At 35.3% G+C, this 26,760-nt stretch overlaps 1 pseudogene; it reads right to left on the bottom strand.

Annotated features, from left to right (window-relative positions):
- LOC125137472 (protein mago nashi homolog) overlaps positions 1 to 7,266 on the bottom strand; it is a 72,858-nt pseudogene extending 65,592 nt beyond the window's left edge.
- Between the last annotated feature and the right edge of the window lie 19,494 nt (positions 7,267 to 26,760).

Below are 26,760 nucleotides of genomic sequence, written 5' to 3'. Positions count from 1 at the left end.
ATATTTAAGGATATATGTAAGGTTAATTTCTATTACTTCTACATGAATACAAATTTGAGAAGAAATATAGAATTTCTTATAAGCAAAAGGCCTAGCACTTAATATTTAGCAAAATACTTTGTAGTAGATACTGCTGGTGCTATTTTAAAAATAAAGGTGTCAAAGATGAGAAAATTCCTCAAAGTCATCTAGTTAATTGGTGAATTTAACCTTGTTCTAACATATATTGACAAATCATAATTTAAATTTTCAATATTCTTACTGTGGTTTCAGATATTTCAGTGAACATTAAGCATCTTTTATTCTCTAACACTGGATTAGACACTTCTCTTCTGAACTCTTATATTGATTCATTCATACTTCTGTCACCATTCTTGTTCTACTGCATTTTAATGACCTATTTACTGTCTCCCAACAAGAGTATGAACTTTAGAGTAGGGATTGCATCTTGTTTCTTAGGCACATAATAGACAAAGTGAATGTTTTAAAATAAATGTTATTTAAAATCACTTATGTTTTCCATAGAAGCAGATAGAAACAGCAGAGCCTTATCAGTTATGGAAAATATTCAGGAGTTCCCGTCGTGGCGCAGTGGTTGGAGAATCCGACTAGGAACCATGAGGTTGCGGGTTCGGTCCCTGCCCTCGCTCAGTGGGTTAAGGATCCGGCGTTGCCTTAAGCTGTGGTGTAGGTCACAGACGCAGCTCGGATCCTGCGTTGCTGTGGCTCTGGCATAGGCGGGTGGCTACAGCTCCGATTCGACCCCTAGCCTGGGAACCTCCATATGCCGCGGGAGCGGCCCAAGAAATAGCAACAACAACAACAAAAAAAAAAGACAAAAAAAAAAGAAAATATTCAGTGACCTAGAATAATATAATTTGCTAGTACTACTCCATGGAAAGGAGAATTTGGATTATATTAAAACACACACATATGTAGTGTATGGTATATATATTTTTTGAAATATGACCATTATGGAAACCTCCTTGGGACTGATCTCAAGTACATGTTCTTGAAGGGAAAAAAGTGAGACTGGGGGTTGAAGTGCATATAGGCAAATTGGCATCATTTGTTTGTGGATAGCATTTCAGGCAAAAGAACTCAAGACTGCATAGACATGCCAAGAATCATTTAATGCCACTTGTGGGCATTTCATAAATTTCATGGAAAATATAGTTCTCAGGTTTCTTATTTAATAACATGGGCAGTTGCCAGTGATGGGAAAATGCCAAACCTATTTCAGTTTTGAAGTTACAAGATCTAATTTACTCAAAATCAAATCTTATCATACCCCTTAAAAATAGTTGCTACTGAAGACTTCTAAAAGTGTGTTACTTACGTATTTATACTTGCAGAAATAATGCTAAAAAACGTATTTCAATCTCAGTTTTTTTTAATGCAGTTGAATTTAGTTTAAATAGGTTTTGGTTCCTTAGCAAAAATATGTTATATAGAAAAAGGAATGGTGAATTTTCTAATGAGACCCAAGAAAACTCAGGTTAAAGATACAAAATTTTGAGTTAAATGACACAGAACTAATTTAATTCATTCAACAAATATTGCAAAGTAGTTTATTTGGCTACCTAGTAAAATGTTGTGGTTCTAATTTAGTCAACATGTGCCTTTTAAATACCCACCTGATACTTTGCGAATTCAACTGAAGAAATCTTGGGATCATAGAACTATGTTTTATGTCTATGTCAGTTTTCCACCTACCTGTTGGTGATTTTAATTGGGTTTTATTTTGATCTATTGGAATAAAATTGAATAGATTGTTATTTATATGGATGTAATAATTTTTCTCATAAAATAACAGTCAATCACAATTATTTCTCAAACTGCTCAAAGCCAACAATAACCAAAAAAAAAACCCTTAAAGGGTTTCCTAGTAGCCTCTGAGTAAATAATTGTGGCATCAACCTTTACCTGACATTACATTACATTATTCTTTTCCCTTTTTGTTTTATTTCCCCTTTTTTCTCATTTCTGGCTTCTGAAAGTCTTTTGATTGTTTGTTTTCTTTATTTTCCTTTTCCTCCCATAAATTTATGATTTCTGGGGAGTCTTGGCTTAATGTAATTTAATGTTCTCTATAAAGTATTATGCACAACATGGACTGACCAAAACCAAGAAGTCATTCAATAGGTAGAGTCTACATCTGGCATGCTTTGGTTTCCTAGATGTTTCTACAACCCAGCAATTCTGGGGTGGGGCCCCATAACTCTCATGTTTTCAGTCTTTCGTCATTCCTGGGAACTTCTCTGAACTAGTCCTACTTAACAGGCTTTGCAGACTACATTTCAAAATAGACCTCTTCAGAGCTGACAGACGCGAGCAAAGACTAGCTAGGAGAAAATTACAGACAATGAAGCTAACGGCACTGTGGCTTTTTGGTTTTTGGTGTTTTTTTGTTTTGTTTTGTTTTGTTTTCTTTCTCTCTTATATTTACTCTTCATGATTCACACGTCTGTTACCTTCTGTGCAGAGCTGACTTCAGTTTCCTCTAGCCTCATCCAAAACTGAGCACTGACTGTTTTGACTACAAAGCTTTATTTTTGCCCTATCAGTTCACATTGTATGAAGCAAAAGCCTTCTGTTAGGACATAATTTCCACTTTTCTTATTTAATAATGTGTTTACCTCTCTTATTCTCAGAACACACACACAGACACACACACACCATACCTCCTAATGTTTTCACTCTTAAGGAAACCTGCCAACTAAAGACAAGTAAAGTTTCTTACAGTTCTAAGCAATGGTCTGTGGTCCCTTGAAATGACAGGGTCACTGGAATCTTTGGAGAAATGAATTCTCTGGGTTTTCCCATAGTTCTTTCAAGTTATGTCCACACATCCCTGGGGATGCCACCCCTATCCTCATTTGTTTGGTGGTTCTTTCTGTCAACTTCCATAACATCAGCCACAATCCTGGCTACTACTTTTGCTAGTATAGTTAATGTTTTTTAATTGTTGTCATCTGGAGACAGAAATCTCAGTTTTGATTTTCAAGCCAAAAAGATATTTTTTGGAAGTCCTAGCAACAGAAATCAGAGAAGTAAAAGAGATAAAAGGAATCCAAATTGGAAAGGAAGAAGGAAAACTATCATTATTTGCAGATGACATGATACTATACCTAGAGAATCCTAAAGACTCTATCAGAAAACTGTTAGAGCTCATCCATGAATTTAGCAAAGTGGAAGGATACAAAATTAATACACAGAAATTGACTGCATTTCTATATACTACAATGAAAGATCAGAAAGAGAAATTAGGGAAGCAATCCCATTCACCATCAAATGCAAAAGAATTAAATACCTAGGAGTAAACCTACCTAAAGAGACAAAAGACCTGTACTCTGAAAACTATAAGACACTGATGAAAGAAATCAAAGATGACACAAACGGATAGAAAGACATACCATGCTCTTGGATTGGAAGAGTCAATATTATCAAAATGACTATACTACCCAAGGCAATCAACAGATTCAATGTAATCCCTATCAAATTACCAAGGACATTTTTCAAGAACTCGAACAAAATATTTTAAAGTTTGTTTGGAATCACAAAAGACTCAGAATAGCCAAAGCCATCCTAAAAAGAAAAATGGAGCTAGAGGAATCAGGTTCCCTGACTTCAGATTATACTACAAAGCAACAGTCATCAAAACAGTATGATACTGGCACAAAGACAGAAATATAGATCAGTGGAACAGGATAGAAAGCCCAGAATTAAACCCACACACCTACAGCCAAGTAATCTATGACAAAGGAGGCAAGAATATACAATGGACGGAGTTCCTGTTGTGGCGCAGTGGTTAACAAATCCAACTAGGAACCATGAGGTTGTGGGTTCGGTCCCTGGCCTTGCTCCGTGGGTTAAGGATCCGGCATTGCCGTGAGCTGTGGTGTGGGTTGCTGACGTGGCTCAGATCTCGCGTTGCTGTGGCTCTGGCATAGGCCAGTGGCTCCAGCTCCGTTTTGACCCCTAGCCTGGGAACGTCTATATGCCATGGGAGCAGCCCTAGAAAAGGCAAAAAGATTAAAAAAAAAAAAAAAAAGAATATACAATGGAGAAAAGACAGCCTGTTCAATAAGTGGTGCTGGGAAAACTGGACAGCCACATGTAAAAGAATGAAATTAGAACACTTCCTAACACCATACACAAAAATAAACTCAAAATGGATTAAAGACCTAGATATAAGACTAGACACGATAAAACTCTTAGAGGAAAACATACGCCAAACACTCTGACATAAATGAAGCAGTATCTTCTCAGATCCACCTCTTAGAGTAATGACAATAAAAACAAAAATAAACACATGGGACCTAATTAAATTTAAAAGTTTCTGCACAGCAAAGGAAACCCTAAACAAAATGAAAAACAACACACAGAGTGGGAGAAAATTTTTGCAAATGAATCTACTGACAAGGGATTAATCTCCAAAAGTTATAAACACCTCCTACTGCTCAATACCAAAAAAATAAATATATAATAACCCCATCAGAAAATGGGCAGAAGATCTAAACAATTATCCAAAGAACACATACAGATGGCCAAAAAACACATGAAAAGATGTTCAACATCACTCATTATTAGAGAAATGCAAATCAAAACCACTATGAGGTACCACCTTACACCAGCCAAAATGGTCATCATCAAAAAGTCTGCAAACAAATAATTGCTGGAGAGGGTGTGGAGAAAAAGGAACCCTAGTACACTGTTGGTGGGATTGTAAATTGGTACAACCACTGTGGAAACAGTATGGAGATTCCTCAGAAAACTAAAAATAGAACTAACATTTGATCCAGCAGTCCCACTCCTGGGCATCTATCCAGAAAAAACTATGACTTAGAAAGACGCATGTACTCCAGTGTTCATTGCAGCACTGTTTTCAACAGCCAAGACATGGAAACAACCTAAATGTCCATCAACAGAGGAGTGAATAAAGACGATTTGGTACATATATACAGTGGAATATTACTCAGCCATTAAAAGGGTCGGAATACCAGAATTTTTAACAACATGGATGCACCTAGATATTATTATGCTAAGTGAAGTCAGTCAGACAGTGAGATACCAACATCAAATGCTTTCACTGACAAGCGAAATCTGAAAAAAGGACACAATGAACTTCTTTGCAGAACAGATACTGACTCACAGACTTTGAAAAACTTATGGTTTCCAAAGGAGACAGTCGGGGTGTAGGGGGATGTGCTGAGGTTGTGGGATGGAAATCCTATAAAATTGGATTGTGATGATCATTGTACAACTATAAATGTAACAAATTCACTGAGTAATAAAAAAAGATGATTTAAAAAGCAAAAATAATTTTTAAAAAATAAATAAAAATTCAAAATAGAGAATAATTTAAAGAAAGCAAAATTCATCTGTATCACTTTAAATCACATCAAATAGGTAGAATTCACACCAGCTTTAAATTACTAACAGGCATAAAAGTGATATGTATATTAATTATTATTTTTAAAATCTTCTAAAAGTTTAATAAAGAGTAATATTACAAATATGAGTAAGATTACTGAGCTACAATACGGAAAAGGATGATCTCTAAGATGGATGCTGTAGCAGGAGACACTTACCAGCTTTTTTTGTGTGTTAGTGTGGCTTTTTAGGGCTACACCCGCAGCATATGGGGGTTCCCAGGCTAAGGGTCAAACTGGAGCCACAGCTGCAGGCCTGCACCACAGCCACAGTAACACAGCATTCAAGCCACATCTACAACTTACACCACAGCTCACGCAACACCAGATCCTTAACCCACTGAGCAAGGCCAGGGATCGAACCCACAACCTTATGGTTTCTAGTTGGATTTGTTTCCACCATACCATGATAGGAACTTCAACTTATCAGCTTTTAAAATTAAGTTGCTTAACTTCTTAGAATCTCAGTGTTCTTAGCTGTGGAAGGAGGGTAATAGTTCTAAAGATTAAAAGAAAGCCTTTTTATCAAAAGCCCTGAAAACTAATATAAAATTACCTGTTGTTATGTAATGAATGTTTAAATGACCTAACTCACACACAGCACGATGCTAGCCTTACTAGAAAATAGAATACTAGAAGTAAATCAAATCACTCCTCTCTGCACGTATTATACTCACTCTAATGTACAAGACAGAGTACATGAAATTTCTCAAATATAATTTAAGACATGATAAGAAGCCTTCTTACAGACATGTCAGAAGCTGCTATGGGAACCAAGCCCTGGAGAGGGTATTTCTTGGGCTTCTGGTGAGTTTCATGGAGGAATTAATTTTCTGAGCCTTAAAAGAGAAGGTATGAAATGAGAAATTTATTTACATAATGACAGTTACAACCAGCAAGCCAGCAATATCAAAATGATGAGAGTCAGCTAGCTGACTAGCCCGGGACAGCCAGCATACTATCTTTATTATTTTCAGGATAGAGCTGAGATTAGCATAAGGGAAAAAGACTGCCCTGGAAAAAGAGGTGTTCACTCACAGTAAATATACACATGGCATTGTTAAAGGATCAACCAGTTTTGAGAGAGTTGGTGCAATTTAGGTTAACAAATCTAAAAGAATATTCTTACAGAAATTATTTGTTATAATAAATGTCACACTATTACGTCATACAGTAGAATACCTAAGTAAAAATGGTGCATATATGTGTGCATGGTTTTGTACTCATATATTTATAATGGATCTATTTCTGGTCGCTGCTCTTTGTCCACAGACATAATTTAGGCTCCCATGTCCAAATGAATAAATTTACTTAAAATTGCTTTAATTATTTAAGGTAATTTTACAATTGCAGTAGGAGTACAGTGATTCCCTTTTCTTTCATGCTAAACTTTTCTCCAAGCAGTTTGCTAAGAAGCAGCCTTATTTCTGATTTTTAGAAAGTCCTGTGCTGGTTTACATATCTCTCCTAACAGTTCTTGAGTTCAGAGAATTTGAATCCCGCATGTGGGGGAAAGGTTTGTAAGTGAAAACTGATCTTCCCCTAAAGAACTGGAGCAGATTAGGCAAGGTCTTCAGAGGAGGAGGGGAGGGTGGAGCCCAGAAGGTGGAGGCAGGGCCTTAAGACACTGTTTCCCCCAGCAGCTCCCTACTGATTCTAGAATGTATATGTGTACATTGATGCTCACTGTCATCTTAGGTCAGTATATCCAATATCCATCTATGCGTATGATATCAGCAGGCCAAATATGACACTGAAAAAGACCATCCTGAATCAATCACCACGTTTTACCTCGGCCGGGGGGGTTGGAGAGGAATGCTGCCATCCGCATTTTCACCGTGGTCCCAGCTGTGTAGGCATGCATATGGAGGAAGTATCTAGGTGCATGCAAGCCTTTCTTCTTCCCTTTGTGATGTTGGTCAAATAATTTAAAATGCTCAAATATCAGTCTTCTTATATTATTATGAGAATAATATTTGCACCAGTATAATAGGGCTATTCTGAATACAAAATGTGTACAAAGCACTTAGCACAGCTCCTGGTACAATAAAAGTGAGACTGCATTATAAAAATTAATTATTAAATATAAATATTTTAAAGACAGTGCATAAATGTAGGACCTCAGTGTTGGGAAGATAGGACAAGAGATATAACTTTGGGAAAGGTTTATGGTGAATGATAAATAAGGGAGATTCCCACTCATTCTGCTATTGCAGTGGGGAGTATGTATCTATAGATCTCTGTTGTGCTTTAATTTTGTCTTTCTCATCACAAAAATCGGTTAATTTTTTTGTTGCTAATTAAATAAATAATTCTCTTTGCAAAGCCTTTTTAAACTAATTCTTGGGAAATAAGAACATCCCTAGGTGGGAGCTTTGGAGATGTTGCCACTTTCTCTTTGAGAAAAATAACTGTCCTCCAATTTCTTAAACTATGTAGATATCTACCTAATTCTAATAACTAAAAATACTTGCAGTATTTCAACAAGGTTTATTATTGTTCTGGGTTAAAATTTATATGGTGTCTCCAAAAAGTTACAACTTACTAAAGGCCTTAGACTTCCGAATGTAAGTCCTCCAAAAAAAAAAAATGTTCATTCATTTCAGAATGAAAATGTTAATGCAATCATCATAACATCTGAGATTATTTTTGAAAATTAGGAGATACCATATGTTGAAAGTACATTAACCAGGTACATCTCACTCATTGTTGCTTAGTAGACATCTCACAGAAAAAAAACTGTGGCAAGAGACCTGGCTGACTGGAAACATGGAGGGAAATCATACACAGAGGAAGTGTTCTATTTCCTTTGTTCTTTATGTGTTCTATAAATATTTCATGTATTTATTAAAGCTGTGTTATTGCTGGAAGCCAGCCTTCTCCCTTGTTTAATTCTTCCCCCATGTTTGAAATATAGGGAGTCTGCATTCCATGTGTGTGTTTTCTTAATAGACAACACATGAGAATTAGAGATGAAAATTTCTTACAAGGAAGAAAATGGGAAATATTTAGGTTGACCGGAAAGACAAGCTCCAAATTCCCTGGAGGTGACCTTGGAGCAACAGCATTTACCAAAATTCTTTGAATTAAAAATATGCACAGTTCCAATAGAAATGAGAGTCAGCTTTTTCTTCTCACAGCTATGTTTGTCTTACTTGGCCCATGTAGCAGGAAAGTCATGGTTTGAGGGGCTTCATTAGAAAGCTGCTTGTGGGTGGTTCTTCTCCAGTTGTATTTATTTCAGTGCTAAAAGGGCAGGTTTCCTGTTTAAATAGTATGCATCTATGAGGGCAAGGGACCATTACAGGAAACATCAACAAAACCATTCCATTCTCTAACATTTAAGCCCAAAAGCTGGAATAATGGAAGGAATCAATAAATCAGAAGTCAACATAGAGTTCTCTTCGTTTGGAGACCCTGATGATTCTGTTTCAATCTCGTCTGGGCTGTGAAATGAACAGAAACAAGTGGAAACATTCCATCTGATCTTTGGCAAACATAGGCTTTAGCTTCTCTCTTTTAACCATGAACATCACAGCAAGACTATATGCTGTTCTGTTTAGTTCCAACATAGTACCACTTGTTTCCTAAACAGAGCATTGGTAAGTTGAAACACTATGATTTGCTTCACATTGGGGAAAAAATGATGCAATACAAAAGCAGATACCAAAATCAATCCACATAAATTAAAAAGTGCCAAAGTCTATGATGAATCCCGTGCTGTGTTGTGTCTTCTGTAGAAAGGATCTGTGCTGTTTGATATGTGCCAGACAATGTGATAAGCAATAGACATTATCTTATTTTTCTTCAAACTTTTTTTTTTTTTTTTTGCTTTTTAGGGCCACACCTGTGGTATATGGAAGTTCCAGGCTAAGGGTTGAATTGGAGGGGCAGTTGCTGGCCTATGACACAGCCACAGCAACACCAGATAATGAGCCGCATGTGCGATTTATGCTGCAGCTTTTGGCAATGCTGGATCTTTAACCCACTGAGCGAAGCCAGGGATTGAACCCACATCCTCATGGATACTAGTCGGGTTCTTAACCCACCCAGCCACAATGGGGCCTCCTCTTGAGTCTCGGTTTTACTAAGGAGGAAACAGAGGCTTGGAGAGGTTGAATTCTTGTCCAAGTTCCAGAGCTAATACTTAGGAAAGTCTGAATTCCAACCTATGCTTACCAGATCCGGCACCTGAGCACTTAGCCACTACACATCCTCCAGCTAGAAGTTTTGGCTGCGATTTTTTAAGAACAAGCCTGGTTTAACCCTTAGTACCAAAGTTCTACTAAAGACATTTGTCCTCACTGATTGACACACCTCTATCTATCCTGGAATTACAGAATCATATAAACTCAAAGGTATTTAATATTAGTGTTATTATATAATGTCCAGTTTTCCATACTGGGATATTTTTGCAAAAGTGAAGAGTGGCTAGTAGTACTTTGCTTAAAAAACAGGTATAAATCAGGACCGATCAAGTAAACTTGGAATGTTTGCTCATTCTACTTTACTTGTATCTTGGTCAGTCATCTTATGATTAAATTAATTTTCTAGTATTATATTAATATTGAGAACTACAGTTAAATGCTTGCTGCTCAAATTCATATTTGCTTATATATATTTTCTCCATCTTCACCAATTCTTCAAGTAGGTATTACTTTTCCCACTTTACAGATGAGAGAACAGAGATTCAGAGTAGACAAATGAGTTGCAAAAGGGCATTTAATGGTTAACAGGCAAAACTGGAATCCAATACCAGATTTTGAACATTACCCCTTACTACCTTTCTTTTGTTTTCTCCTGTTTCCTATACCCCTGGGAAAATTGTAGTCTTTTAAAGTCCATCCCTTCTCAAGGTGAAACTTTGGAAAATAGTCCATTTAAAACAATATCTCAAGATGACAGAATTAGCAAATGTGACTCTCTTCTTTCCTACCTCAAATTCTTAGAAATGACAGGATTTAGTTTTTTTAAAGGAATAGATCAGTATTATCACTGGCAAAGAACAAATAGTGCCACCAGCAGACTAAACATTTTGGGGAATTTTGAAAAATATAGAGCAAATGGGATTAGAGTGTCAAAGGATCCACAGCCAAAGCCATTTGGGGGAAAGGGCTGCTGCAGAGGTGGGAGTAAACCTAGGGTACAACATGAGCAGAGACAGAGAATACAGAGCAGGGGCTCCTTTGGGAATTTGTCAGGGTGAATCATTGGAGCTCTAATTCAGAAAAGTTAGTAGGCTGGCACCTATGTTTTTGCTGATTAATAGGCAGCACAGGTTTCCTTCCAAGTTAAAGCAGTGGGGATATGGCCACCTGGGAGCAAGGACAGTGGCAGAACTGGTATGCATATTGTTCAGTAACCCGACTCACACTGCTCTCAGCCCCCTAAATTCCTCCACTGCCCCAGCCTCCCAGGCATTTCTTCCAGAACCCTCAGGTCCCCTCATGATTAAACAACCAAAGGGTAAGTCTGGCATTACAGTTTAATGCTCTGGCCAGGGTCCATCCTGACTGCTCAGTACCTGTAACAGGTAAGGGAGATTTGACAGTAATAGACTTATCAGATGTTTGCTTTCTCCTTTATCGGCACATAGCCCTTTATAACTGGAAGTGGCTATATGATTTGCGTAGAGCCAATAAAATATGTAAGGAAATGACATGTATCACTCCAGGGTGGAAACATTTAGAAAATGTACTTATCACTATCCACCGCAAATCCTGATACGTCACGTAGAAATGTGGAAATGTTAGACTCACAACCTGATAGATTCCCCTGTCAGCCTGGGTACCCGTGGGACTGTGATAAATTTTTGTCATTTGATGTCATTGAGATCTAGGGATTGATCCTAGCTACCTCATAGCTTTAACATCCAAGAGGAAGACTCATCCAGAAGCCAAGGTCAGTTCAGTCAACAGCATACTCTGCCTTTCCTCTGAAATAACCCTCAGAAGTGGTATCAACTAATGAAGATGATCTCTCTAATGTTAAGATAGCCAGTGAATAAACAGCAACAAAAAGAAATGAAAAATATAAGGAAGACTTAGTGGATTATCTGAGGTTAGATTTGAACAGTTCAACATCTGCTTGCAAGACCTCCAGAAGTGTTAAACAAATGATATAAAGCAGAAGGAATATTTCTCAGAGCTTAGAGAAGATCTAAGACTTTGACTTAAAATGACCCTATAAGAGCTCCACAATATCAGTAAACAAGAGATCCACTGAATTCAGCAGAAATCCAGTGACTTGAATAAAGTTTTCGCTTAACAAAATAGATCATGGTAATACAACTTCCCAATACTATTAATATTCCAAGCTCCTTTTGTCTAAAGATACCTTCATAGGCATCTCACAGTCATAAGATGGTTGATCGTTCTGGTTTCACATCTGCATTCCAGGAAAGAAGAGCCAAGTAACAAAGGGAAAAAAAGCCTATCCTACACTGGAAACTCTATTCGGTATGGTGCCTGCATTAAAAAGGAAACTTTCCTAGACATGCCCAGAAGACTTTAACCTATAATCTTGCGGCCAGCGCTGTGTTACCACCTCTAGTTTAAGGAAAGGCTGGAAGTCAGCTTTTAAACACAGTTGGGGTTACAGTTACAAGGAGAAATGAGAGAGTGGATGTTAATTAGAAAATCAGCAGGATCTGCTCATGATTTTCCTTAGTGTGACTCGGCAGTTCCGATCTTCCTCTTCAGGGCACACCCTATCAGCAAATGTTGGAATGATGATTGAACATTTGGAAATAAAGTTACATGACAGTCTCACAAAATATATAAAAATAATTCTTTTTCAATCATGGCTAAAAACCCAAAATTATGAAAGTATTATGATTTTAACATGAAGGATTTTACTTAGAAAAATTCAGAAAGCTTAAGTAAAAGGATTGACATTGTTAATATAACAAATATAAGACTTCTTTATAAGAAAAGAAACCAGAAAAAAAATGGATTCTCACATTTTTTCATGTACCTGTTCTTGAGTCTTATTTTAAGAGGGTGTATTCTCCTAGTCTTTGTGCAATTATTTTAAATGAAAAACAGCAAAGGACGCAAAAGAATTTTATTTTACTATGTGTGACCCACCATCCACCTATTTTAGTTATACAATCTATTTATCCAACATCTCATCTATTTTCAGTTATACAATCTAATGCCTGGTTAAAACAAATCTAATATATCTTCTAAATGGCCATTCTTTGGATGAACAGTTATAATGTCATTCCTGACTTTCCATTTGTCCAAACCAAATAGTCTAAATCTCTTCTGTCATGGCTAACATGGAAGCTATTGAACTGCTTCACTGTCAATGCCGCTTCTGAATGTAGCAGTACCTGAACCACAGTGCAAAGTCAAATGTCAAGTGTGGTTTTTTTGTAAGGGACAGAATAAATCAGGAGTATCACTCCTCTAATTACAAGTATAATGTTCCCACTAATGAATACTAAACACATGATTTACTTTTTAAAGTAACTCAGTCATGCAGTTTGTACTGCATAGTTTGCTGGCTTTGCCTTAAAATTCATTTTTTTTTTATCTGCTAGTTAGCTAAGGTCCTTTCCTTGTATTTTTTTTTTTTTTATGGAGAGAATGTGCTTTTCTGTCTTTCTTCAGCTACTATATAATGATCTGCTGCCTCCTCTTACCTACTTTTGAAGAAGCCTGAAGGTCAAGTTTCTTGTAATTAGGATGGAGTTGGCCATACCCTCTGGAGACACTGCTTTGATGTTTTGATTGTTCCTTTGAAGTCCATATTTGAGTCTAGGTCAGTTCATATGTCTCCATGGTCATCAAGTTACATTCTAGACCCCTGACTTTTGTCCCCTGCTTCATAGTATTGTGTGACCTGTCTGCACTGCATCCAAAACAGGCTAAGATATGACTTATATATTATGTACTTGTCCAATTAGACTTTTTGCTTATAAATATAGGACCTTTTATTTATCCTTGTATAATTTCAATTTTTGTGTTGAATGCTTATAATAGTTAGAGTTTCTCATTCTTTATAATTCCCAGCATTGTATCAGGCCTGTTCTTGATAAGAATTGTCATCATAAAACATCCAAGTTACTAGCATAAACACTGAGCAAGGCAAGGCCAAGGGCAGAACCTAATAGCACATCCATCAAAAGCTTTATCTAGGGAAGAACTATGTCATTTCAACCACCTACATTTACTTATATTCTTAAGATAATAGGTATATATTGGATTTACATTTTGTGGTTCTTATTCCTATTATAGGAGAGTAACTCAAAAAGCTTAAATTTCTGGATTATATTCTGACATCTATCATCCCAAGATTATGTGTTAGGTTTTATTAGGCAAGATGTTTTGGGAGAGTACACAGCTCCAAACTGAATAGTAACTTCAAGACCTAAATTTACATATTTTGTGATAACATTCTGCTTCTTTAAACTATTGATTAAATATGGATATAATTTTTCAGTGCAATTTTCCCAGTTGTTTGGGAAAAACTGATTGGAAATTTGCACTTGCCTGAATCAGATATTTTGTATAAAACAAAATAGCATACTAATTTTCTTTTTTTTAACTAACCAGTGATTTTTATACTGCATAGATAGAGCTAGATTTACTTTATATGTACACTTGGAATGCATACTATGGCTAATTAGTTGCATGCTTTATTTTGTTTAATACTCACAAAAAAACAGTGGAGCAGATAACTCAGGGAGGTAAAGTAATTTATCTAAAGTTGTGCAACTTGTGACAGAAAAGGGGTTGGGGGTTGAGTTGAGGAAGGCTGACATCAGAATAGGTAGAATTATTCACTAAACCATTGACCCTTTATACATTATTTCTATTAATCTTTGGAGCAATTAAGTGAGATTTTGTTTTTGGTTTTCCTTTTCCAACATTTAAGAGACTTTGTCTGTTGAAAAAATTCCTCACCCTCTGAGTCCTCGTGGGGACAAGACAGCATTATCGGTCTGGAGGAGCTTAACAAGCCAGAAGCTGTCTTTCCAGCCTTTCCTGTAGCCTCTTGCCCAGCTTTCCTACCCCATCCTTCCTCACCTGAGCCTGACTTAGGATGGAGAGTTTTCGTCCTCTTTCCCTGGGATGGTAGCAGTAACAGTGACTCTGATGATGTCGACCAGCAGAGGTGAAAGCAGTATATAAGTTACAGTGGTATAAATTTACAAGCTTAGCATTGGGGTTTGGTGGCAACAGCAACAATATCCTCATCAGAATGACTTTGAGGATTGCTTCTGGCTGCTTAACCTTGAGTCTGATATTCCACCACCCCAAATATTTCTGTGAGTTAATAGTACTTTATTAAACTAAAGATTCAGGTTTGAGTATTAGTTAAGAACACAGACTCAGATCTGCCACTTCCTAGCTATGTGGGACCTTAGGTAAGTAACTTAATTCCTGTGTGCCTCAGTTTCCTCCTCTGCAACAGAGAATAATAAGAATGTGGGAAATAAGTGTGGTATTTTGAAGCTGTCATGGCATGTAGAAGGCACTCTATAATTGTCCACTATATTACTAGAATAATTTTCTCATTAATCAGGCAAAGTACCTTTCTTATAACTAAGAACTATGGCTGAGATCTGTTAATATTCAGGCTCAGAGAGATACTTAAGGTTATACATTTATTTTAAAAAGCTGATACAAGAATTTTAGAATGAAATTTAGCTCTATCTGAACTCAAAATTTAGTTCGGTTCTTTGCATTTTCCTGCTTAAAGGCTTAAAATAGTCATATACTAAACAATAGATACATCCTCATTCAAATGGACTTGACTAGGAAACAGAAAAGAGTTTAACTAGAAAATGTTTAACTCTATTATTATTACATATAGGAGACCTTCTATCAGGTTGAAATTCCAATCCTCAATTAAACCACAAGAAAAATGTGTCTGTGTATATAAGATATAGCTTGAACTCAATAACTTAATAATTCTGTTTATTAAAACTGTCTGGAAGTTAATCCTATTACAGCCATCTAGTGCCCGGGAAGCAGACAAGATTACTAAAAAAGAATGTGTGTAGTTTTTCTTTAATAATTTTTTTCCTTCCATCTTATTTCCTTGGCTTCAGAATTCAGTAAGCTTCAAATCTCCACTTTCTTTCTGGTTCTAAGTGTAGCAGAGTTAGCAGAAACTCTTGATATAAAGGCTTATCTTTCTCCCTTGCATTCACCAGGCAGAATTTCATCTCTCTTGCTGTGGCTGCAAAATAAAAATGTGTGTCCCAAACAAAACAGGCAAGCATTTCACATTTGAGCTAAGCTTCTTTGGCCATGGTCAAAACTGCTTCGTACCTTCATCAAGGAAATCATCAGAAAAAAAGGCAGTCCTTTTCAACCTGACATTTTCCTTGTACAAGCCCAGAGTCAAATTAAATGTATTTATCTTTTTTTTTTTTTTTGTCTTTTTTGCTATTTCTTGGGCCGCTGCCGCAGCATATAGAAGTTCCCAGGTTAGGGGTCGAATCGGAGCTGTAGCCACCAGCCTACGCCAGAGCCACAGCAACATGGGATCCAAGCCGCGTCTGCAACTTACACCACAGCTCATAGCAACGCCGGATCGTTAACCCACTGAGCAAGGGCAGGGAACGAACCAGCAACCTCATGGTTCCTAGTCGGATTCGCTAACCACTGCGCCACGACGGGAACTCCCTATTTATCTTTTTAAAATGATGCTATAATTTATTTCATATCTCCAAAGCTAAATGTGATGATTTGATGGGAAACCCAGGAAATAGCTCTTGATAGTACACATTATAACATTGCATCGTTTGCATATATGTATCTAGAACTAATCACCAAGCATCATATACCAAATGTTTTTTAATTAATTTTTTTATTTAATGATTTTTATTTTTTTCCATTATAGCTGGTTTACAGTGTTCTGTCAATTTTCTACTATATAGCCCAAATTGTTTTTAATTATTTCTTTTAGAAATTGGAGCATGATTTTATTCTTTTTTTTATTCCAAATTTGTATCTTAATTTTAACAGAATGCCAGAATATAGCATTTCCATATATATCTAGTGTCTGTAAATCTGAATATGTTTTAAATGGGTATACATATTATTATTTGAATTTTTTCCTTGACATGTGGTATTATTTTTCATTTATTCTTATAATCACCTGTGAGGCATACATTTGATGAACAAAGCTTATAAATTCTAAACTTACTAAACCAAGCCAATATAGATTATTTAAAACAGTAATTTTTGTAAAGCAACTGTAAAATACATTTGTGCATTATTTAAGTAATATTCCTGGAAGGGTCTCTATTGTCTCTTTTATGACCTTGAAAATAACTTTGTTGTTTGCATTGTGTTTAAAAATATATAAAGTGCTTTTACATTGATTTTCTCATTACATCCTAACAACTGTGTAAGCCGCATATAGAGGGTTTTATTGTTGCATTATCAGTTGAGAAGATTCTGAGAGGTTATGTTGTATTGCACTGCAAGGAGGGGGTGGGTGGGGGGCGGGGGCGGAAGGAGGCAATAAATGTTAGAGCTGGGACTTGAATCCATTATTCTAAAGTGTGGATCCAGTGTCCTTCCTATTACAGCCATTTCTCTCATTGTCTCACTGAGTTCATATGAGAGTTTGAAAGTGAAATGAATTGATTTATCTCAGGAAACTTGCTCTGGCTGCTAGCCTTGCAGCAGAATAGGCAGTGCTGTGTCCGAATCCCCACTGGAGACAGACCCCTAGCCCAGGATCCCTAGAGCTGAATGAGCTGAATGTAAGGGTGTATGGGGGTGTGTGTGTGTGTCCCGGCCCCTCTCTCTGGGCCTGAGGGGATGGAGTGCAGGGCACAATGCTAGCACCAAGTACCTGTCCAGTATCTGCTTGATAAATGAGAAAGTGATGCTTGGGCATGCTTGTGATCTCTTGGAAAGAACATTCAACTAAGACCCAAAATGTTTGTCAGAGACTCAAGGAACCCTCTCCAACTCTGAGTGGAAATTATCTCATACATAAAGAGGGGTTGACAGAGACTTAAATACATTCTGCTCTTTGTAATTATTGTGTGGCAATTTTGGAGTCCTAGTCAGGGTCTCATTTTACCCTAGAGGTGACCGAGCTTTTACTCTTCATTTATCAGATAGTTTTGTTTGTTTTTACGTAATGTTCTTCCCCTCTTCACCTTAACAGGGTGGAGGTTACTTTGCTCATCATCATTTCTGTGTTTGTGCAGCACTGGGAAAAGTAAAAGCTTCCCATCTGTTTAGATCAGCTCTTATTATTTGTATAAAAAGAACTCTTTGGGGGTGATTTGTAAGACTGAAATGTACCTTGCTCAGTGAGTAAATACCGGAAAGCTGATATTTTATTAAAATACAGTTTTTCAAAATGGGCTTACTGATCTTGGCACTGCTTTTGAGTACACACATACACACATGTTCATGCACACACACATCCCAAGCAGAACAACTTTCTCACATTAATTTTGGATGAGTGACACAATTTTTTGCCATAGTTTAAGAAACATTCACATTAATTCCTATAGCGTAAAAATGTTAGAATTGTTCTATTAGGCCTTTGGGGTATAAGTTGCTTCTAGGTTTTGAATGGTTTAAGTGTATGGTTTGAGCACAGTAGTACAGGAGTTGAAGAGGATTTCAAGTTTAACTTTATAATGAATCTGATGCTCTGTTGTATAGCAGATCAACGTAGAGATAATAAGGAGGGATTTCTTAGTCCTGGGAACAGTGGTTTCCTTTACATGTCTCTTTATCCCTATAAATCAGCTAGGATTATATTTCCACAACATATTTTCCCTTCTGGTTCAAAAATGAACCTTCATGTGACAACATAAACCACATATTAAGTTATAATTGCACTGTCTTCCCACAAAGTCTTCAAAGACAAAACACATACACCTTTTTCAAAAGGAAAACATGGAATCAGAAATCATTTTCCTCCATAAGAAAGAAAATAGCTTATAGTCAACCAATTGCCTCAGTAGCTAGATTTATGACAACTAAGGATAAAAAGTTAAGGAACTTCTAATAATATAATTCAGATGTATCTATTATGGACATATTAAAATTATTTATGCTTATTTGAAAAATGCATGTTTTAAATGATTGCCTAAGATCATAAAATGATAGCTGGTTGTCTAATAGGAAAATTAGATGATTTATATATTGATTGTGGTTGATACACAAAAAACCTTCCTAGGCTTCAGTTTTCTTGTCTATGACATAAAACCTTAAACCAGATTATTTGTTTATCCCTTTCCAATTCCAAACTACATTGAGTTATCTCTCTTCCAGAAAAAGCAAGTTAATTTTGTTATTTTCTTCTAGAGTTTCTTAAATATTTCAAAGATAGTGTCTCATGTACTCTTGAAAACCTCATGATGCTTGTCATTCATATAAAAATCAAAAAACAGTCATAATACATTAATTATGTAAAAAAAAATTTAAGCTATAAAAGAGCCAAAGAAAAATGAGAAATTGTTAATAACCTAAGGTTAATTTTTAAGAGGATACAAGAAAAGTCAAATAATGCCATACAATCATTAGATAAAGGATGTCATGAAGGAGTTAATGAGTACTGTCTGATCTAATTGTATGTGTAACAGGAGCTGAGTTCATTCTTTGGGGCTGAATGGAACTAGGGATTCTTATGAAAAAGTGATGTGATCTGCATCTTGAAGGATGGGGAGAATTTGAAGAGGTAAATGGAAGAGCCATGGCAATCAAGGTTATACTATTCTCAGAGCTTTTATAATGTGATAGGTGGACAGGAATACTTATTCCTATTTTAAATGAAGAAAACAGAAGAATAAGAACTAAAATTCATATTCTAATCTTTTGATTTCCAGCCTTCTTTTCTTACCTCTAATTTTACTGGAGTCTTAAGTATGCATTTTTTTCTTAATTCTACTATTACTTTGCTTTAGTTTTTTTTAGGAGGGACTGGAGAAGTAGAGTTTGAATTGTCAACCCTATTCTGCATTGTCTTTTGAATATAGGAGACTGGGGAATCATCCTTATTTAACAGAAGAAGTTGAAGCCAAAGAAATTAGGAATCAAAATCAGGAATGTGGAAAACTTCAAGACTGTGAATTTTGTCTTAAACAGTATAGAAAAGGAAAAACTTCCAGAAAGGTTGATTGTTCAGTTTGTATTTCACAAATGGCTGTTGCCTTTTGACCTCAAAAAGTTCATGAACCTTTATAAATCCTTAACATACATGCAGGAATTAATGTAACTAACGAGGAACTCTAATTGCCGTTATTATTTAGAAATAATAAGTAGTTTTTAAGAGCTAGCATTGTGCCAGAGGTCAAGCTCATTGCCTTCACATCATCAAGAAAAATCTAGTTAAATTATTTTTATAATTATTTACCCATATGTTTTATAATTACTTGGACATTTCAGTTTCCAAGTGATTAGCTATGCTGTGGGAGAAAAAACATTGAAATAACAAATGATTCTCTTACATCATCGAGGAATTCTAAAGGTCAGATTGCTAGGTGAGCGTCTGCCTTTCTCCTGGAAAACAAAGTGGGTCCTGGAGGAGGATGTGTTAGCAGCTATTGTATACATTTACGGAAAAATACAGGAAAGGTGTTTTATGATATCAATAGCTGAACACCCTAAAAACCCTAATGAGGGACTAATGAAATTTCCAGGTCACTCTTCAATCAAAAGAAACAAGGGAAGTGTCACTTTGACATCAAAAACTAGCTTCTACCTGCTTGAAGTAGTTTTCTTAAAAAAGAACACGAAGGAGGAAATGGAGGAGAAGCTGGGGAAATGGATAACAAAATTTCTACAGTATGAAGTGATCAATTTTAACCCCTCCAGGTATTTGTGATATCAAAATTTTGTATTATTTCCCTGATGCTAAAAATTCCAAAATGTACTTTTATAATTTCACTTTGAAGAATTCATTCATACTGTAAATTTTCTTTTTCAAACCAACAATTTTTTTTTCTGTAATATAAAACACATTTTCTATTAGAAAATATGCTCAGGTCTACATATAAGCAAAAGCTTTTTTCATGTGTTTAGTCAAATGATAAGAATACCCAGCACAAAGTGGACAAGCTAATGAGAACTATTCTAATATCCATGGATCTTTTTAATCTTCACTTTTTTTAGCAGCAGAGAATTTGATATAGGGTACCTCAGCTTTAATACTTCACACATCACAGAGAAAAATAAGAATAGTTTATCCTTTCTTGCATATGTATCACATTTGTGGGGCAGTATTTACACACTCACGCCAGCTTGGAAAGAGAACTTTTCATTAAAGAACCTTTTACAGTGGGTGTTTCATCTCCCTTTGATGAACATATTTGGCTGTGGATAGGAACTTTCAAACATTTTAAATAGGTTTCTCCCTCTGTATGCTTCAACAATACCACATGAACTAATTGTCTATGGAAGCATTTCTCAAGCATACTAGTCTCAGGACCCTTTTAGTAATACTCTAAAAAAATCATTGAGGCTCCCCAAAGAGCTTTTGTGTGTATAGATTATATCTGTCAATATTTAGCATATTATAAAACAAAAGAGAAATTTTAATTAGAAATAAAAATAAACCCTCTATAGGTGACTATAAATAATGAAAAAGAATATTTGACAAGGATAGTGACTCTTTTACACCTGTATGTGTTTTTACATATTTGCAAATCCTTTTAATGTCTGTCTTTATGGAAGACAGCTGATTTCTTATATTTAATTTTGCATTCCATCTATTGAAATATAGTTTTGGTTGACATATATGACTTCATACAGATTTTTAGTTGGAAAATAAAGTATATTCTAACAGCCTCTTAAGATAATTGCATATATTCTTCTTTGCTACTTAACCAGTATTTGACAAGTGGTAATTTCTCAAAGGTTAGTTGGACTATGAAGTTTCTTATCATATCAATCAACTTTTTGGACTCTGTTAACATTAAAATCTGTTACTTAACTTGTACTTTGGATGATTATTTTACCATGCATGATTTTGTAAAATTATATATTGGTTGCATGGATAATTTACTGAGTTATACAGATCTTCCTGATGTTGACACATTTCATTACATAATGTAAAAAAATATTTATCATTATTATCAACAACCTTATCAGAAAAGTCTTTAGGTTTTAGAAGCTGTGGAGCTCATAGTATAAATATTAGTTTTCAAAAATTCTAATTTTTACTTGATAGCTTGAATTTATTAACCTGCAACAAATGCTGTCAGTGTTTTCTTTGAGGTGGCAGGCTCACTTCATTCATGTTTGAGAAAATATCAGCCAGATACAGATGTATATATCAATAGTACTATTTGTCTATTATTCATTCAAGAAAAAAATGATGTTCTGTGAAAAAGAATAGCTAGTTCAACTTGCAACTCAAACAGTTATACTAGTGCTTTTACTTGTCCAACTACTAATTTGTGTGGATCTAACCACGTGGTTTAATAGATGAAGATTTAATAAAAATTAACCTTACTTACAGTTTCATCAAGGATATCCTTAAGTGACTCAGCATTTTTAAAAAACTGCGATTGTTTGGTGATGAAGAATGCAATGACCATAGTACAAATAGATGCCACTGCCTTGATTCATCTTAAGGCACAGCATTTCACACATCATTCCTTTTGCATCATCAGTGGAAATATCACCACAATAAAATAGGAAAATAATGTCAACATATTATTATGAAAATAATTTGAACTCACTCTTGAAAGTGTCTCAGGAGCCCTTAGATCTATAAAGTGAAAAAATTGTAACCTCAGACCTCTTCATTCTATCTTCATTCAAGGAAGGGTATGAATTATACATGAGTAAGAAGTATTCTATTCATACCTATGCATAGATATATAATACCCACATTAATAATAGCTCAAAAAATTGCTTAATGATTGAAAAATTTATGAGCCTAAATGCAGCTAGACTTAAGTTTGAATATATCTATTTATCATTTTATTAGAATAATTTTCATCCAAAGGTTATACTTCCTAAATTTTTTTCTTTAAGTTATTAAAAATATGAAACAAGAAACTATTTTCTAAGGCACCTATGGTTGTTCACATTAGAGTTAAATAAAATATTATTCACTACTAATTAAACATAAGTGCTTTAGATACTGAGTATCTAGAAGAGCTAAATCATTCCATATTAATGATATTATATTTATTTTTCAATTATCAATGAGGACTAGTTTTCTAATCTTATTTTAATTCATTCACTCAATAATTTTTTGAGACCACGAGCTAGTGTAAGCGAGTATGGATTGTGTACAAAGCTAAGGTACAACCTCTGTTTATTGTCATACAGTGTTTGATACAATTTAAGATTATAGGTGCTATAATAAAACTTTCTTAAAATATAAGAAAGTATGGAATTGCAGAAATAGAAAAACTAACTTAACTGCACATGGTGAATCAGAGACAGCTGCCTAGAGGAGGATGGACTTGGAGTTAATTCATGAAAGTCAAGTAATTAAAATAATAATAACTACCATTCCACTTATGTTGAATGTGCTAGGAGCTATTCCCAGCATCTGCAGATGTTTACAGACTTAGTCCTCATAATAACCCGAGGAGTAGGAATAATTATTATCCCAATTTTACAGGTGATGAGCCTGAATCACAAGAGGTTAAAAAACCTGCCCATGGTCAAACAGTAAACAAATATATGGTACCATACTTGAGCCCAAGAAGTCCAGCTTCAGAGTTTGTACTTTTGATCACTGTACTCTTCTGCAGTCTCAAACCACATGGAATGTTTACTCAGTTCTGGGATCTATGTTTTCTTTTCTTTCTTTCTTTCTTTTTTTTTTTTATAGCCACACCTGTGGCATATGAAAGTTCCCAGGCTAGGGGTCAAATCAGAGTTGTAGGTGCCAGCCTATGGCATAGCCACAGCAAGGCAGGATCCGAGCTGCATCTGTGACCTACACAACAGCTCAGGGCAATGCCGGACGCTTAACCCACTGAGAGAGGCCAGGATCCAAACTGCATCCTCATGGATACTAGTCAGGTTCATTACCACTGAGCCACAATGAATTCCTAGGGATCTGTGTTTTCGCCAATAACATCCATTGTGTCTGCAGGAGGAGAGGGGCACACTAAGCAAGAAATATGTAAGGGTCTGGGAAGATGGTGCCATATTCTGCTCTAGTTCCACTCTGAAGTAGAGAGCAATGTCATCTTCCTTGGACGAAGAGGTGGGGAGATGGCTGATGTTGATGGCTAATATTGAGTAGATATTAAAGATTGAGAAAAGCACAGCATTATATGCAAAAAGGTGATAACTATTTATACATATAGCTAATGTTTATAATATTACATTTTTAGCAGTCCAAGTCTACATTTTTGTTGAGTTTTCCCAGCAGATTTCAGAAATCGAGTTAGAATATTTGGATTGGTTCCAGGGTTAGCAGTAAAATAGGGTTTTAAGATATTTTTGAAGGAATAGGTAAAAATCATGGACATTGGGGTTTAGACTAAATGAAAAAATCCTCACAGAGAAAATGAGGAGCTGTGCCATTTCATTTCTGACTTTTCTAACTATAAGAAGCACATTCAGTCTGGAAATAGCAGAATACCACTGAGCCCAAGATAAATGGGAAGATCTTTATGAGTGTGTAGAGTTTCCAAATGATTGTATGTTCCAGAAAATTAAATTAAATTAGAATCGGTTAATATCTAGAGTCTCACTGCCTGTGTTGAAATGCTAGTTTTTGTTATAGTGAGCAAACTACTTAAACTCTCTTTTCCTGTGCTTTCCTATCTATGAAGTGAGGCTACTCACTGTAATTTATCTCACAGTGTTATTATAAGGATTAACAGAGTTAAATCGTGAAATGCACAGATTGATGCTTGCCCAAAATAAGTATTTAGTAAGCACCCACTTTTATTACTAATATTTATGTTATCATTATTTTAGAATAAAGGAATAAAGATACAGAATTTCTGGATGAATAATTCACTATATGAACAAAAACTCTAGTTTTGTTTCTTAGGGTATTTATTTAAAGTTTGAATACTGCATAAAAAATGTTAGGTACACATCATTCAGGGTTCATAATTTCTAGGACCTCACTCTACAAGCAAGTTTTATCTATAAATTTTAATCTTTATATATATATATAATATATTGGCTGCATCCTCAAATAGAAATACCAGTTTATATTGCTGTAATTCTTCAAAGTGTATAGTTTTTTTCCTGAAGTAAAAATAATGAGAAAGCAGCACAGTGGACAGGCACAAAGTCTGATGAGATTGCCCAAGCAAATCCAATCCAAGTATTTTGGCGTCAGTTGAATAATCACTAGAGCATCCTACAACCTCAGAACTTTAGCCAAATAATCCCCTTTCCCCTGGCCTTCACTAAAATCTGGTACTTCTCAGATTTATCAGAAACTGTTAACTATCCCCCAGAACAAATATTAATATATAGGTTAATATGCAACCTAATAATGCTTGTGTTAGAATCTGAGTCCTATCATATCAATGAAATGAGCAAGGGTTCTTTATCAATTTGAGTAATTTTTTTAAAGTTGTGTAAAATAGCTAATGCCCAAAACTGCAAAGTAGATAAGACAGAAACTGGTAGAAAGTGAGTAATAACAACAAAACAGATACTCATTATTGAATATTTACAGTGTGCCAAGTATTACTCTAAGTCATTCACATGTATTTACATGTATTGCTAATTATTAATAAATAAGTACTACTGATTTTTCTCACCCCAAAAATGACTGAGCCTGGGAAAGATTATATAACCACATGAGGACACACATCTAGTTTCATTCATTCTTTATCATTAATGAAAAAAATACTTAAGGTCTGAGTCATGGGGTTATCTCTATTTCTAATAAATTAGTACAGTGGTATGAAAGGTATCAGCTGAAAAGCCATAAGAAAGCTAAATCTGGCAACTTTTTGCTTAGGAGTAAATAGCTCTTTTATGAATTACAGAAAACTCAGACACATGCACTCACAAATCTTACAGAAAACTTTTGAAAGTTGAATGGAGATCACAATAAATTACATTGAATTTTGGATCGATATTTTCTCCAGGTTTGAAGTAATACAAAATAGAATCTATCTTTAGGCTTACTAGCTTCAGAAGAAAAATGTACACACAAAAGGCATATCATTTAGGAGGACAGAAAAATAGGGCTGCATGAAAGACCTTGTGTGATTTATCAGTCATTGAGAAAAGTAATGCACTATCTCCCAGAGATTTAAAATAACCTAGCAGAGTTTTTTTGAGAGGACCAAAAGGTAAAATTCCACATTGAGTAAAATAGATAAATACATACATAAATACATACATACATAGACAAATATATGGATGTCTGGACAGATGGATAGATGGATGAAAGATTAGATAGATAGATAAACAGACAGACAGACAGAGAGACAGACAGATAGAGGTAAAAATGGTTTGAGCCTATATGCGTAAGCTTAAGATACCTGATTGGTGATAGTTCTTCTTCAACAGCCAATTAATAACTAGTTTAAAATATCAGAATAAAGTTGTTTGGGGGTATCTGAGGGATTTCCAACTTTCTTTTCTATAAATTTTTAAAACAGTATGATCAAAACAAAGTTATCCTATTATTCTGGATGCTAACCCAGCTCCTAAACAGTACCACTCATGACCTAAAGAATAGCTTAGATGGATTATGAACTCCCACTCATTTATTCTGCCCTTTTACTGAATCAACTCTTATAAGTGTTGCATAATGAATAGAATTTTCATGGTCATTTGTACCAAAAAATCTTTTGGTTTCCATTAGTCACTGGCCAAGTATTTTTCCCCGAGGAAAAATTGTTTCCAGTAATCCCCTTTTTTTTTGCTCATTCAACCCTGTATTCTCTCAGTCTTTCTTATAATTTCCATTGTTGTAAAGACAGGAGACGCTGAAAGACTCCTCCTTCTGATCTATAGTAGACAAGGATTCAGGCTAAATCATCTTCCATGTTTTCAAAAGGCATTTGCCAGCCATCTTGAAAATTTAATAGAAGGAGTAATCTTTTTAATTTTTTTTTTTTGCTGGAATTACATCAGCAGAAGGTGGTTGTCACAGTGATAAAAGACTAAATTGACAGTAAAAAGATTTGTCTTTGAAAAAGAAAAATGAGGAAACAAAATTTAATCAAATAAGGCATTTTATTAGGTAGACTAAATCTTTCAACATATGGAGTACATGTGGGAAAACAAAATAAAGAGTCATTGACACTAAAAAGTATGGGAACCATGTACTAGGCCATCTCCTCCCCAAAAGGGAAGTGTTAAGAGATGACATTTGTAACATTGAATGAAGAAAGGAAACTTCAAATGTCTATGCTTTCTTTAATTCAACAAGTTCA

Source organism: Phacochoerus africanus, chromosome 10 (genome assembly GCF_016906955.1).
Source record: "Phacochoerus africanus isolate WHEZ1 chromosome 10, ROS_Pafr_v1, whole genome shotgun sequence".
NCBI classification, from domain to species: domain Eukaryota; kingdom Metazoa; phylum Chordata; class Mammalia; order Artiodactyla; family Suidae; genus Phacochoerus; species Phacochoerus africanus.
Note: the sequence above shows the minus strand (reverse complement) of the source record. Positions and strands in the feature narration are given on the sequence as shown.